The sequence below is a fragment of the Pinus tabuliformis genome, chromosome 8, assembly GCF_031772625.1.
Source record: "Pinus tabuliformis cultivar Carrire ecotype Pingquan chromosome 8, CPIR1, whole genome shotgun sequence".
In the NCBI taxonomy this organism is placed as follows: Eukaryota; Viridiplantae; Streptophyta; class Pinopsida; order Pinales; family Pinaceae; genus Pinus; species Pinus tabuliformis.
Window position 1 is genome coordinate 460,536,549 of NC_142294.1, and position 14,126 is coordinate 460,550,674.

Consider the following 14,126-nt stretch of genomic DNA (forward strand, 5'->3'; position numbering starts at 1 on the left):
TTACCTCGTTCATTTGGTGTGCAAGTGCTTGAAGATGCACTTGAATTTCCTCCTTGTGGTGTGCTTGATGAAGCACTTTCATTTATCCTCAATGGTGTCCCTTGCTGTCCTTGTGTTGGCGCTGCTGTTTGGGGATGCATTTCAGCCACCTCCTCATCATCTTCATCATGAGACAAACAGTTTTTAACATTCACTGTTTTCTCTATGCTTCCATCCCAAGCTTCCTCTTCAATGAATTGAACATCTCTGCTGACAAAAAACTTCTTGGTGGATGGAATATACAACCTGTAAGCTTTGGATTCCTCACTGTATCCAATGAAGATACATTTCTCCCCTTTGCTGTCCAACTTCCTCCTTAGCTGATCTGGAATGTGGGCATAGGCCACACATCCAAAAACTCTCATGTGGGTGACTCCTTGCTTTCTCCCACTCCATGCTTCTTCCGGCACTTTGTTCAACACTGCTTTTGTAGGACACCTGTTCAAAATATACACTGCACAATTTACAGCTTCAGCCCAATAATCATTCGGCAAATGCTTTTCCTTCAGCATGCTCCTCGCCATATCCATGATGGTCCTGTTCTTCCTTTTAGCAACTCCATTTTGCTGTGGGGTGTACCTTGCTGTAAACTGTTTGTGAATTCCATTTTCTCTACAATATCGTAGGAATTCCTTGGAGATATACTCACCTCCTCTGTCAGTTCTCAAAACTTTTATATGCAGCCCGCTTTGGTTTTCCACAAGCGCTTTGAAATTTCTAAATTTTTCAAACACTTCACTTTTGTTTTTAAGAAAATATACCCAAGTTTTTCTTGTAAAGTCATCAATACATGTTAGGAAATATTGGTTGCCTGCTAATGATGGAGCTTGCTTCGGTCCGTCATAAATCTGAGTGGATGATCTCTAAGGGTGCCTTTGCCCTTATGCTTTTCCCTGATGGAAAACTTTCTCTATGTTGTTTACCCAATATGCAACCTTCACAGAAGCTGTCTGGTTTCTCTATCAATAGTAATCCTTTTACCATTCCTTTTCTGCTCAACAAATTAAGACCTCCAAAGTTGAGATGTCCAAATCTCAAGTGCCACAACCAATTTTCATCATTTGGCACGCTTTGGAAAGCCTCTTGGGTGACTGCTGCAATTTCTCCTTTGTTTTTCAAATCTGCCCCTATTCTAAGGGGGAACATCCTGTTCCTTGTCATCTTCACTTCAGCAATGCATCTTTTGCTGGGTGCTATATCCATGATGGTGCATACATCATTTTTAAAGAAAACATTGTACCCCTTATGGACAAGCTGTCCAATACTCAAGAGGTTACATCTCATTCCAGGGACATAGTAGACATCTGCTATGTTTTCTTCTCTCCTTGCTTTGTAAATATTTTTACCTCTCCTTTTCCCATAACAGAAATCTTGCTATCAGTTCCTAGTGTGACTTCTGATTTCACATTTTTATCTAGGGCAGAAAAGAAGGCTATGTTTCCTGTCATATGGTTGCTGCAACCTGAGTCTAAAAACCATATGTCTTCACTGTTTGTTTCAGCCATGTTACAAGCTAACAACACATTATCTTGGCTGATGTTTTCTCTAGTAACATTTGCATTTGATCTATTGTTCATATCATGCTGCTTCTTCCTACATTCACTGGCATAATGTCCATATTTTTTACAATAATAGCATTGGACATTGGATTTTTCATACCTTTGTCCTTGAACATGATGTTGTCCTCTTTGTTGGCTGCTGCCTTGGCCTTGGTTCTGATTTGGATTGCTGCCTCTTCCTTGAGCATTTGCTGGGCTGTTCTTTCCACCTCTGTTCTGGCTTCTGCCTCTTCCTCTCTTGTTTCCTCTGCCTTGACCTCTTCCTCTTCCAAAGGACATCTGGGTCTTGAAGGCTTGCTCTAGAGATGAGTTTTCATTCCTACTCAACCTCTGCTCATGCGTTATCAGTGATGCATGAAGCTCATCAACTGAAAAGTTTGAGAGATCCTTTGTCTCCTCTATGGTGGTGACAATCGCATCAAACTTTGAAGGTAAGACCCTCAATATTTTCTCCACAATCCTCCTTTCTTCAATGGTTTCTCCATGAGTCCTCATCTGTGTCACCAAACCAATCACATGTGTGAAGAATGAGTCAATATTATCTGACTCCTTCATGCTCAGATTTTCAAAATCTTTTCTCAGCAATTGTAGTTTTGCTGTCTTCACTCTCTCCATGCCTTGATAGGCTGTCTTGAGGGTTTGCCATGCTTCATTTGCTGTCTTAGCTGTGCTAACCTTGGAAACACACTCTGGTCTACTCCTAGGTACAACAACACACGGGCTTTTGAATCCTTCTTCCAATTGCTCTTCAGCAGATCCTTCTCTGCTGGAGTTAATCTATTAAACTCATTTTCATCTGCTGGCTCTTCAAAACCATCTTCAACTATTTCCCATATATCTTGAGAGGCAAACAGGGCTCTCATAGTTATTGCCCAATGGTCATAGTTTTTCCCATTGAACTGTGGGAGCTGGGTATTAAACATACCCATGCTAGTGCTTGTGCTAGCCATTCTTTGACTGTGTATTTAAAACAATGACTGTCTCTTCAGCAGTAACAAAAAGAAAACTTTGATGAAAACCTGAATCTTTTGTTGACTGTGTCTTCACTCTGCTGAAGAAGATTTACTGCTGCAACAAAAGACTCCTCCCTTCAGCTTCTTGAACACCTTCAAAGAGCCTAAGCCTGCTCTGATACCACTGTTGGGGATTTTTCTGGCAAAATCCCAAAAACAAAGAAAATAAACTCTACAGAGGCAATGCTCTGTTTCCTCTCCACAGGATCTTTTTGCACAGGGAAGCTTTAAAAAAAATAACTGAGAAACAGAGTATTACACACCCACAAAATGACTTGTATTCATTAAAAACATAATGCCTGATACATATTCATCCTCTTTTACTGAGAGGGATTCACCACAAAAAAAAACATTCAACAAAACTCTGTCTCCACCTGAGAATTTACTGTGCTGGGTAAAATTCTCATTTACATTCACTGCTGTGAAAACATTTTACTTACTGGTGTAAAAACCTTCTTTTACATACTGCAAAAAAAATTTACACATGCTTACAAAACAAATGCGCTCCTCTGCTTTTCTTTTATGCACTGTTGTGCAAAATTAATTCCTTGCTTCATAAAAATTTCATGCTGCTCCTTGCTCTTTCGCTGCTGCAAGCTTCCATCTCTCCCATGTGCAACAACACAACAACATAGAGCACATTTCACTTGTTATGTTTTCATTACACAATGATCAACGCCCCAACAAACAAAAAAAATAACACGTTTTTTTATGTATATTAATATGCCGTATAAGAAAACTAAATGCATTACCTACACCTATGACAATGCATTAATAAAAAAAACTGCTGTCAATCAAACTTAATTTTTCACTCCTAATTTTTCACTCCACGCAATGTAGTTAATATTGACCGTATGCAGGTTTGAAGCAGATCGGTCGGCGGTGAATGATGAAGCAGATCACTTAATTTTTCACTCCACGCAATGTAGTTAATATTGACCGTATGCAGGTTTGAAGCAGATCGGACGGCGGTGAATGATGAAGCAGATCAGACAGCGGTGGAGGATTTCGGAACGTCTATTTATACTGAACTTTACGTCCCGAAAAGTCAGAAATGATGACGTATGTAGAGAGCCACGCGTCAACAGGAGATTGTATCGGGCTCGATTATACGAAAACCAAGTGCTGCTGGAAAGCGGTCCGAAATCGTTAAGCGGTTTGAGGTTTCCCTGCGGCGGTTTTAGGTGCAGTACGTATGAACGAACACAGTTGAAATTATATTTCAACACCGATGGAGTTGATCAGTCCAGTGCACACGGCCTGTCTTGAGGCTGTTCATGTCTTGCACCACTTGACCACTGCCGTGTTTTCGCTTCTTGGAAACTGTCGACTGACACCACACTCTGCCTTCGTGGCTTTTCTCGAGCTTATGACAATGACTTTCTTGTCCATGGCTGCGAACGACGTGCTGCCTTATGGTCTGAACCTCTTCGATTCCGATGGCGCAGGCACCGCCTGTTATGCTTCTCATTACAACATCTGTTTCACTATTTGCAGACATCACTGCACACCCAACCCAAAAGCTTAGGGTACTGAACTGCGACGCTAATAGTGTTGCTATTTGCTTGTCGAACTAAAAATAGCTAAAAAGGTATTCATTCATTGAAGACCGAATCACTTTACTTAGTTATCACGGGCAGGCCAAATCCAATACCGACGGCCTCTAGTAATTTGAAGACATCTGCACTAGGCAGGTAGACGTCGCTCATCACAATATCAAATCTGTCACTGTTCTCCATTACCAAAGAAATTGCTTGGGAAACGCTTGTGCATGCTGTCACTGATACCAACCACAACGCAACAAGCAAACACATGTCGTCTTTCCATGCATTATCCGCTCATGATAATTCTTCTTCTCTTTTTTTAATATGTCACCAATGCATTATCCGCTCATGATAATTCTTCTCTGTGTTTTTTTGGGGTTTTGTCGAACTATTTTAATTCTTCTTTCTGTAACCATTTATTTAGAGGTATTTGACTATATATAGTTTCAGTATCCTGAAAAATGGTCTAGATTTTTGAAAGTTTTGATTTTTTAAAAAATGCATCCATACACAACGATTTTGAATGAGATTGTTATATATCTAATTAACAATTTTGAATGAGATTGTTATATATCTAATTTTGTTGAAGATTATTATATTTTTTTCAGTTTAAATGTGCTTTTAATATACAATTAGATTGAGTGTTTGCAAATATTTGTAAAGCTGTTTTGATTACAAAAATTATATTTTAAAATTATAAATTTAATCACTAGATTTCTAAGGAGCCGTCTTCCAAGGCGGAGGAATTGCCTGAATGACTAAAAGTGGTTGGAATCGAGGAATTGACTGATGACTAAAAGTGGTTTGGTTGGAATCGGACAAAAATTCATAAAAATCTTTAAAAAAAATTCATAAAAATCTTTAAAAAAATCTTCTAGAGACAGTGTTTGAATCATGCTTTTGATGGTGGAAATGGATTCAGCACTATCAAAAACGTCTAAAACACCTAAAATTTTGAAATTTAACAATTATAACTTTGGATTTTTGAAATTTAACAATTATAACTTGGATTTACAACAATCCTTTCTCTAAATATGACTGAGATTTCTGGAATTTCCATAACTTTCCGTCTAAGTAGCAGATTTCTAGCAAAATAACAAAAGTAAGCTTTATAGCAGGAGAATAGACTATTGATTTATTTGTGTCCATTGTTAACGTTTGTGAGTTTCAATCTTGGTGGCTTTCATTGAAAATTTAAACGATGCTGGGGAAATACACCGTCTGTATGAAGATGGTTGTAGAATTAGCCATGATAAGGTTGGTCGAAGATGCAAAATGCTAAATCGTTGGTGACAGTACACAAATCATGACGAAAGTGATGTGCAGTCCAGGGTTTATTACACCCAGAGAATACACTCACCGTTGTAATCGCATTGTAGGAGCATTCTCTCCAAAACAGCGAGGGAAACAGTGTCGTCGTCCACCACCAGAACACGGAGTCCTTTTCGAAATAATTTCTCCTGCCTTCTTTGATTCTCTGCCATTGGAGCAGCAGAGGGAGCAACATCTCCAACAGAAAACCTCAGGCATTGCCTCTGCCTGTTCAACATGATGCTCTCTGCCACTAATGGAGGAATAGCTCAGATGAAATCCATCTTTTAACTCACTCACAACCAGAACTGACTGTGGCTATAGAGTTACCTTAAATGGCAAAAGAAACCCATCTGAGTTTTAGGTCAAACCATTTCTACTGCGGCTTTTCCTATTTCCACCTCTATGGCATTATAAATGCTATCTGACATGCGAGTGGAATATCCATAGAGTGCCTTCTCCACGCTCGCCTCCTCTCTCCACGTGCTGTCACTCAGACCTCTCTCTCCACGTGCTGTCATTCAGAGGCCTCTCCACGCTAACCCTCTCTCTCCATGTGATGTCACTCAGAGGGCGATGGCTATTCCCCTCATGTCAAATAGCATTTATAATATTATAAAAGTGGAAATAGAAAAAGCCTTTCTACTGCTATGCAGACAAACGTCACGCAGCCGTCTGCAGATATTACGGAAACGAACATTTGCCTCCACCTCCCGCCAGTTTCGATTCCTGTTCTAAATTCTCGCCATGTAGCCACCATAAAATCTACTTTTACCATCTTCCGCAGACAAAATATCTGAGCAATATTTTTTTGACTTTTCACGTGTCCGCATGGCAATATCGGAGCCAGGGATTAAGACTCTCCGTCGGTGGGGTTTATTCTCCCTTGGGAAGCATCACGCTCCAGGTCTGTCTTGATAGAGGCCAGCTAATAGGTTTCAATAGGTTTCTGTTTGGATCTTTCCAAATATTTGTGAATTTGTAACCTTCTAGATGGATTTGTAAGATTCTGGGTAGGAATTTGTCCTTTCAATGATTTTGATTTTTTAAAGTGTGTATGGCTTGCCCTCCTTATCCGTTATCCATGGCCAAACATCTGTTACTTCACGTGGCGTCGAGATAATAACTTACACCGCCGTCATTTCAGTGAACTGCACAGGGGCTATCGAACAATTAACACTAAAGGAGTTTGGCAACATCCGCGGGATATTAAAGTCAGGAACATTGAAATTACATGTTTTTTTCTTCCCATGTTGTTGGAGAATTGATAGGAGAAATAATCAGATTTAACGTTATATAGTTTATGTAGCATTCACAAGGTGACATGAAGAAGATCTGACCCTAACACACTTATAAAAATCGAAATCATTGAAATGACAAATTCCTACCCAGAATCTTACAAACCTATTAGCCGGTTACAAATTCCCAAACATATTTGGAAAGATCCAAACAAAACCTATTGAAGCAGACCTGTAGCGTCTTTAAAGGACGCTTCCCAAGGGAGCATAAACCCCACCGACGGAGAGTCTCAATCCCCAGCTCCGATGTTGGCATGCGGACACGTGAAATGTAAAGATCCAAACAAAACCTATTGAAGCAGACCTGTAGCGTCTTTAAAGGACGCTTCCCAAGGGAGCATAACCCCACCGACGGAGAGTCTCAATCCCCAGCTCCGATGTTGGCATGCGGACACGTGAAATGTCTAAAAAAATGTAGCTCAGAATTTCAATCAGTTCGGTACGTTCTACCTTTAATGGGGTTATACGTGCCTGGTGTCCCGTGTCACCAAATCTGTCTTCCCTCGGAGTCTTTATTCGGTGCAGAGCTGTCTCCGGCGGCTTAGGCTCAAGTATAGCAACAAATATGGCAACAGCTATCCAGCCTGCTATAGGGCATTTAATGCACCTCATAGCAGCTTCACGCATACCTTTATTATATGATGGTCATACATTTTGGTGTGTAATGCTTTGTAAATCGCACTTGTATCATCTCCGGGATATATATAGATAGATATTAAGCGAAGAAAATTCAATTTCTGAAAATACAACCAGAATAATTATTATTACACTTTAGTGATTACACAAGTATACTTCATCAGCACACAAAAAACACATCATTCTAATCCAGTAGAGTGTGATACCTTTCTGCAAAGCATTTTAAATTTTATATAGTTCATTGCAGCATAGCAACCTACTTTGAATATCACAATTTGTGTTATCATCCTACTTCAATATCGCATGCATTTTAAACTTTATAGAGTTCATTCCAACTTAGCAACTTATTTGACATATCACAATTTATATCATCATCCTAGTTCAATATCACACGTCGACCTTTAAATTAGCACCCAAAATTAGGTCACAGTAATATTGCTCCCCCTCAAAAGATCTATGTGTACTGCCCCTCGCAATAGTAATATCTATGTGTAGAAGCACATGATTAAGGAAGATCAAAACAATGCATAATATCACACCTCGACCTTTAAATTAGCACCCAAAATTAGGTCACAGTGATATTGCTCCCCCTCAAAAGATCTATGTGTACTGCCCCTCGCAATAGTAATATCTCTATTTGTACTGCCCCTCGCAATAGTAATATCTATGTGTAGAAGCACATGATTAAGGAAGATCAAAACAATGCAGAGAATAGTTGTTCTCAAACAAGGTTTTTCAGCATTAATTTAATGTTTTGGATGTGGCAAGTGGGGATCATATCTTGAGAAGCTATCCTTTCTATAATGCGAACAAGATATCCATTCAATAATGACAACCAAATAATTTATCTTTGTGGACTTATTAAGCGTGACTAATGACAACAAAATAATTATCTTTTCTGGATTTATTAAACATGAATAATGACAATAAAATAATTATCTGTGTGTGGATTTATTAAGCATGAATTCATTAAGCATGACTTCATCTAATGATCAAGGTAAAAAAGGTAAACTATATCCATATAAAATCTTTGTCTTCTAAATGTTAAAATATTAGAGCAAGTCTTTCTTTTATTGTATTTTGTGTAAGCATGTACATTAAGACATGAGAGTATAGAAAAGTTGTAGAATGTATTTATCACAAAGCATTCTGTAAATCACAAACAAAACATGTGTGAATCCAATTCCAAAAACCCTTTATAGTGATAAGTTACTTGAACTTATGTTAGGTTGGTATTACGACTTAAACCCTTTATATTGCATTTTTGTATCCAAAATTTACAAAAATGTATATAAAGAAATGCCTAAGCTACCTTTTTCTTTGGAATGTCATGTCACCAAAACATGTGCTGTTTGTACCAATTAAAATTATAATATGCCATCAACTAACAATTTAATATAAATATAAATGAGTGAGAATCAATTCAGTTTTCAATAGATGGAGAAGAATCTAGGTTTTTGACATTGATAGAATTTTAGAATCAAATAGATTTTTCATTCAAGTTAGGAAAATATTGATAATTTTCTTTTAGGAAATTAAAATGTCCAAAATAAATTGAATAATAATAATTTGAGATAAGTTTTCTTATAATTTTTGAATCACTTGAAAATCAAGCAAGTAAATGTAAGCAAAATCATATTTTAAAAATATTTTGGAATTTGCAATTAATTAGGAGTGATAACAAGATGGGATCATTATGATGGATTTAAAATAAAAAATAAAAATAAAAAAAATCACATATAAGATTAAGTATATATTTTTATCCTACATTGAAATATCATACCTATTATTTATATTTTTGTTTATTGTTCATTATGAATATAAAATCAATTGTTTATTAATATAAATTTTATCTTTTTCTCATGATATTTTTTTAGTTTTAGTTTAACGATAAAATATGGTCAAACCAAATAATATGACACGTTTGCATGTTTTATAATACTTCAAAAAGGTCAAATATATTCAATCATTACTATTGCCAAATTAACCAATGATTTGGTGCAATTATGTAGTCATGATTTATGTGATTTCAAAGATTTTACAAATCATACCAAGCCATTTTCTCAAGTAGCTTCCCCAAACCCATTAACTATAATGTATTTTGAAGAGGAACGTTGATCTCAACTTTCAACATGATGGCTTGGACAACCTTATAAATAGTAAAATAAGTTTAGACCCACTTTTAAATAAGACTTTATAAGTATTAATATTAAAATGCATGGCATGTTTTGTTGAAGAAATCCATAATCTTCCAACTAGTAAAAAAGATAAACCTTAATACTCGAGAAACCCAAACCTAATTACATTTATATTCGAGAGTGAATACATCTAATACATCTAATTTGTTTCAAAGTAATAAAAAATCATTTAAACACTCTTATTAAAAAAAATCACCTAACAAAAAATAACTTTCCGAATAAACTTTTAAAAATTTATTTTTATAATCTGTTACACGCCATTTTCTACATGTTTAATTAGCTTTACAATATCAGTGGCCAATAAATGCATCGAGCTATTGGCTATTTATCAAGAATATGCAATTCCAAAACTTAAACTTAAACTTAGACTTAAGATATAGGTTAATACAATAGATCTGTTTGATTCGCTTTACAATAATTCGCGGTTAATCGAGGCATGGTGCAACGTTTTTGGTTTTATAAATTCTGACACAATATGATTATTTTTCTGTTTTTACATGGTAGTTTATACGAGTTTTGTTGTTATTATGCATTGCATGATACTTGTCATGTTATTAGCCTATATCACTGTTTTTATCATGACGCATTCCATGTTACATTGCATCTTAAAATGTTGAGCTTGTGTGGATGAAAATGGTTTATATAAATGCTACATGATCATATATTTTTGAAATTACATGATTATATGTTTTTGGAAATGGGAGATATTAATTTTTTATTTACCATTTATGGAAGTTCTATATGAAATGTTTTAAATAGATGTTTTAAGTTCTAGTATGTAATTTTGAAATATTTCTATAAATCAATGTGGGAATTTGGCAACTTAACAAGTATTTTTTGGCATATTAATTTTTGGCATATTTTATTATGTTAGACCTATTTTAATATAGTCATGTTTTGAGTTTCTAACTTAATCTTTTAGGAAAGAAAGTTATAGCCTTAAGTAGTTTCTTATGATGATAATAAAAAGGTATTTCACCACTGCAATAATATTTGGAGTTATAACTCCTATTTATATTGTGTTCATTGAATGAGATTCTTAATCATAAATGTAATTTTTATGTGAGTTGTTTAATTATTAATTAGTTGGATTTCACAGATTTCAAATGAGATTCTTAATTATAAATGTAATTTTTATGTGAGTTGTTTAATTATTAATTAGTTGGATCTCACAGATTTAATCCAACTAATATAGCTCCTACTTTGGTGTTTTGTTGAGATATTTTCTCAACTAATTGATTGTGTGGTTAAAATAGAATTTCTATCTTCAAACAATGATTGATGTATTTATATGTGTAATTAATCTAATGTAAAGTAAGTTTTTGTCTGCAATTGGTTTCTCAAATTGGTATCAAAGCCTTTTTAGGCTCAACTCCCTTAAGGGAGGGACCATGGTTAGGCTAGAGTTGTGAGTTACTTATTATTAGTTGTATGCTAGATTAGTATAAGTTTGTGTTTTGAAATTTAAGTGCGATTGTGTTTGTGTGAGATATTTGTCCAAACATCTATGCCCTTCATTGTCACTCAATTTGTGCCCAAAGCTGCAAGATCAAACATAGATTTTTTGAGGTCATAGAATTTTGATAAATGGAGGCACTGAATATCTTAGAAACACCTAGGTAAAGCCAATGTTTTATAAGGTTGTCCAACGTTCATACTTGTTTGTCTTGCTACAACCGAAGCTATGATTAAACATTGTCGGGCAAAGTGGCTACTGAAAACACGACATAGAATAGATATATTCTGGTTGACTTATCATTAAGAATCAGAGTATTTTGACCTGCATGCTCCTGATCGAAATCCTATGCATATATTATGGGGAAACATCATGACCTTTTGGATTTACTGTTGCAGAAAAAGGAAAAAGGGATTGCGAGAATAAGATCCAACCAATGGCAATGTCACTCATATGCAAAGAGATCTATTACAAAAGGCTTCTACAATGCAATATTCTTCGTCTAAAGCGGTGCCATTATTAAGTTCGAACAAAAAGTCTAGCACAAGATAATTTGATGGAGAGTACGATAACCACAACCATGATGGAGGGTTGAATTTATTGTGCTTTTTGTGCTCAGTAAATTTCTGAAACTCTTTCACAAGGTGGGTCTCTACGCTCAAGCAACGTCGGCTTTCTGTACACCCTAGGTATGTCAGATCTTAAAGACATTGATCGGTAAATGAGAATCTGTCTAATTCTGCATTTTTGGACTTTGGACATAATCGATAAGTTCTTAACACTATTTGCATCAAAGGGATTCACTACCAGAGATCATTCTATCAAGCTTCTGCCACTTGACTTGTGTCACACTTGTGGTTTGTGATTTGGTTCCATCGCTAGATTCTAAGATAGAAAAAAAAATTATCCTTAAATGGATAAGCTTCCTAGTAGGGGACCATATACAAGTTGAATTATCCAGAATAAAGCGGAACCTGTGGTGAAGAACCGACTATTTTGGATGAACAATAACAAACCAGCGAGTTTACAGCAAAAGTTTGAATAAGACTAGCTGAAATGAAACACTTTGTTTTGTGCATATGTTATTGCCATTACTTGAAATGTTCTCCAACTAGATTTTCTTATATTTCCCAATCTAATATTCAATTGGTTGTGTGCGTCTAGGGTACTGAAATGATGGAGCGATCAGTATGGCTATGCATTCACACTAGATTCAGATTCAGAAAATGATATTGATTAATAATAGATTCTTTATAAATTATTAGAAGTTTGTTTGTAAATTCAGTGATGATGAATTTCAAAATCAGATAAGGAGATCATTTGTAAAACTAACTCTAAATACATTATGTATCCATATGACTTCTCTATACAACTAGCGAGAACAACAATCGGCACCCATGTATCTTGGTAGATGGGAGCTTATCCATAGAATGACTAGTAGTTCAATTATTGCAAATAGGTGATAGATTGTCTTTGAAGCAACTATTTTAAGAGATCGAGTGGTGTAAAACTCAATATGGATGGTTTTCTAGATAGTTTGGCAGTTGTGGATCTAGGGAAAGATTCCTCATTTGTTGAAGACGTGGGAGTCGTCTTCTTGTGAGGTTATGCAACGACATGGGATGTTGTTCAGTAATTGACTTCGAGAGATCTATGATTCGGGAGTTCCAGAGTGGAACTCAGGAATCTAGTGTGTTGACGGCACCTTTTAGGGTTATGAGACAACAAGATGTAGTTCGCTCTATGTGATTTCAAAAATGTTTAAAGAAGCTAATGAAGACTTTGTAAACAAGAAGCTCAAAGACAAGTATTCGTTAAGGGATTGACTTGGAGATTTAACTCCTACTTGTCTTCTGCTCATTGAATGTGATTCATCATCATAAATATAATTGTTATGTGAGTTATTTAATTGTTATTTAGTTGGATCTGGGAGATATAATCCAACTAATATAGCTCCTACTTTGGTGTTTTGTTGAGATATTTTCTCAACTAGTTGATTGTGTCGTGAAGATAGAATTTCTACCTTCAAGCAATAATTGATGTATTTATATGTGTAATTAATCTAATGTAAAGTAAGTTTTAGCATGCAATTGGTTTCCTAAATAAGTTCTAGTATGTAATTTTGAAATATTCCTAAATTTGAAATCAATGTTGGAATTTGGCAGCTTAACGAAAGCTTTTGGGGCACATTTACATAGAAGGTGTCCTTTTCTAATCTGTTCACTACCTACAATCATCTACACTTTTGATTGTAAAAATGTCACTACTACTTTTGTTTTCTACCGTTGATTTGAGAAAACAACTGTCAAAGGCATGCTGCGAAAATCCAATTTCGAACGATGTCATGCCTTTTGTGCACCATGCAGGACTAGTCTCTATCTGGCGATCAATTTCAAAAATCCAGTTGTGCCATTGACTCTGGAGCTCTACATAATTGTAATGGAAACAAAATATGGACTCCACATCCCTCAAAACCCCTCCAAGATGTTAAGAGCTTTCCTAGTTTCCTAGAACTCAATTTTAGCCATAATATTTACCCAATGGATGCATGTGTCACCCTTCAAATCCCTAACAAAAATGAAGTAGTGTGAAGGTAGGGAAAAAACCTTGAATCATAAGCCCTAAGTAGTGATGCAGGAGCATCCAGCTCACGCACCATTATCGGGTGTCGGTCTCTGCCAGGTCGAAGAGTTGAGTTAACTTTTTATTTGTCTTTATGTTAGTTGACAGAATAGGAGGTAGGATTTTTTATTTTTATTTTAATCTCTAAATTAGTCAAGGATAGGTTTTATCGGTTAGGGTTATTTTTTTTTCTGTTGCTCATAAGTCATGGATTAATAATTGTCCTATTATTTTAAAAAGAAAAAGACAAATGTGTCTAAAAGGAAAATCTTGTCATAAGGACATAACCAAATGACTAATAACCATGTAACTATAAAGTATATAACTGAAAAGCAACTATACAGTTTCATTAACTGGAACCATAAACATATAACTGTAACAACAAAAGTCATGTATGGGGTTCAGTACCTCTCACACTCAAATAATAACAATAACAAAGAAACTAAGTTC

The 14,126-nt window shown here is 35.8% G+C and overlaps 1 pseudogene; it reads right to left on the reverse strand.

Annotated features, from left to right (window-relative positions):
* The window catches only part of LOC149236035 (two-component response regulator ORR22-like), a 53,101-nt pseudogene extending 47,349 nt beyond the window's left edge, over window positions 1-5,752 (reverse strand).
* Window positions 5,753-14,126: the final 8,374 nt, after the last annotated feature.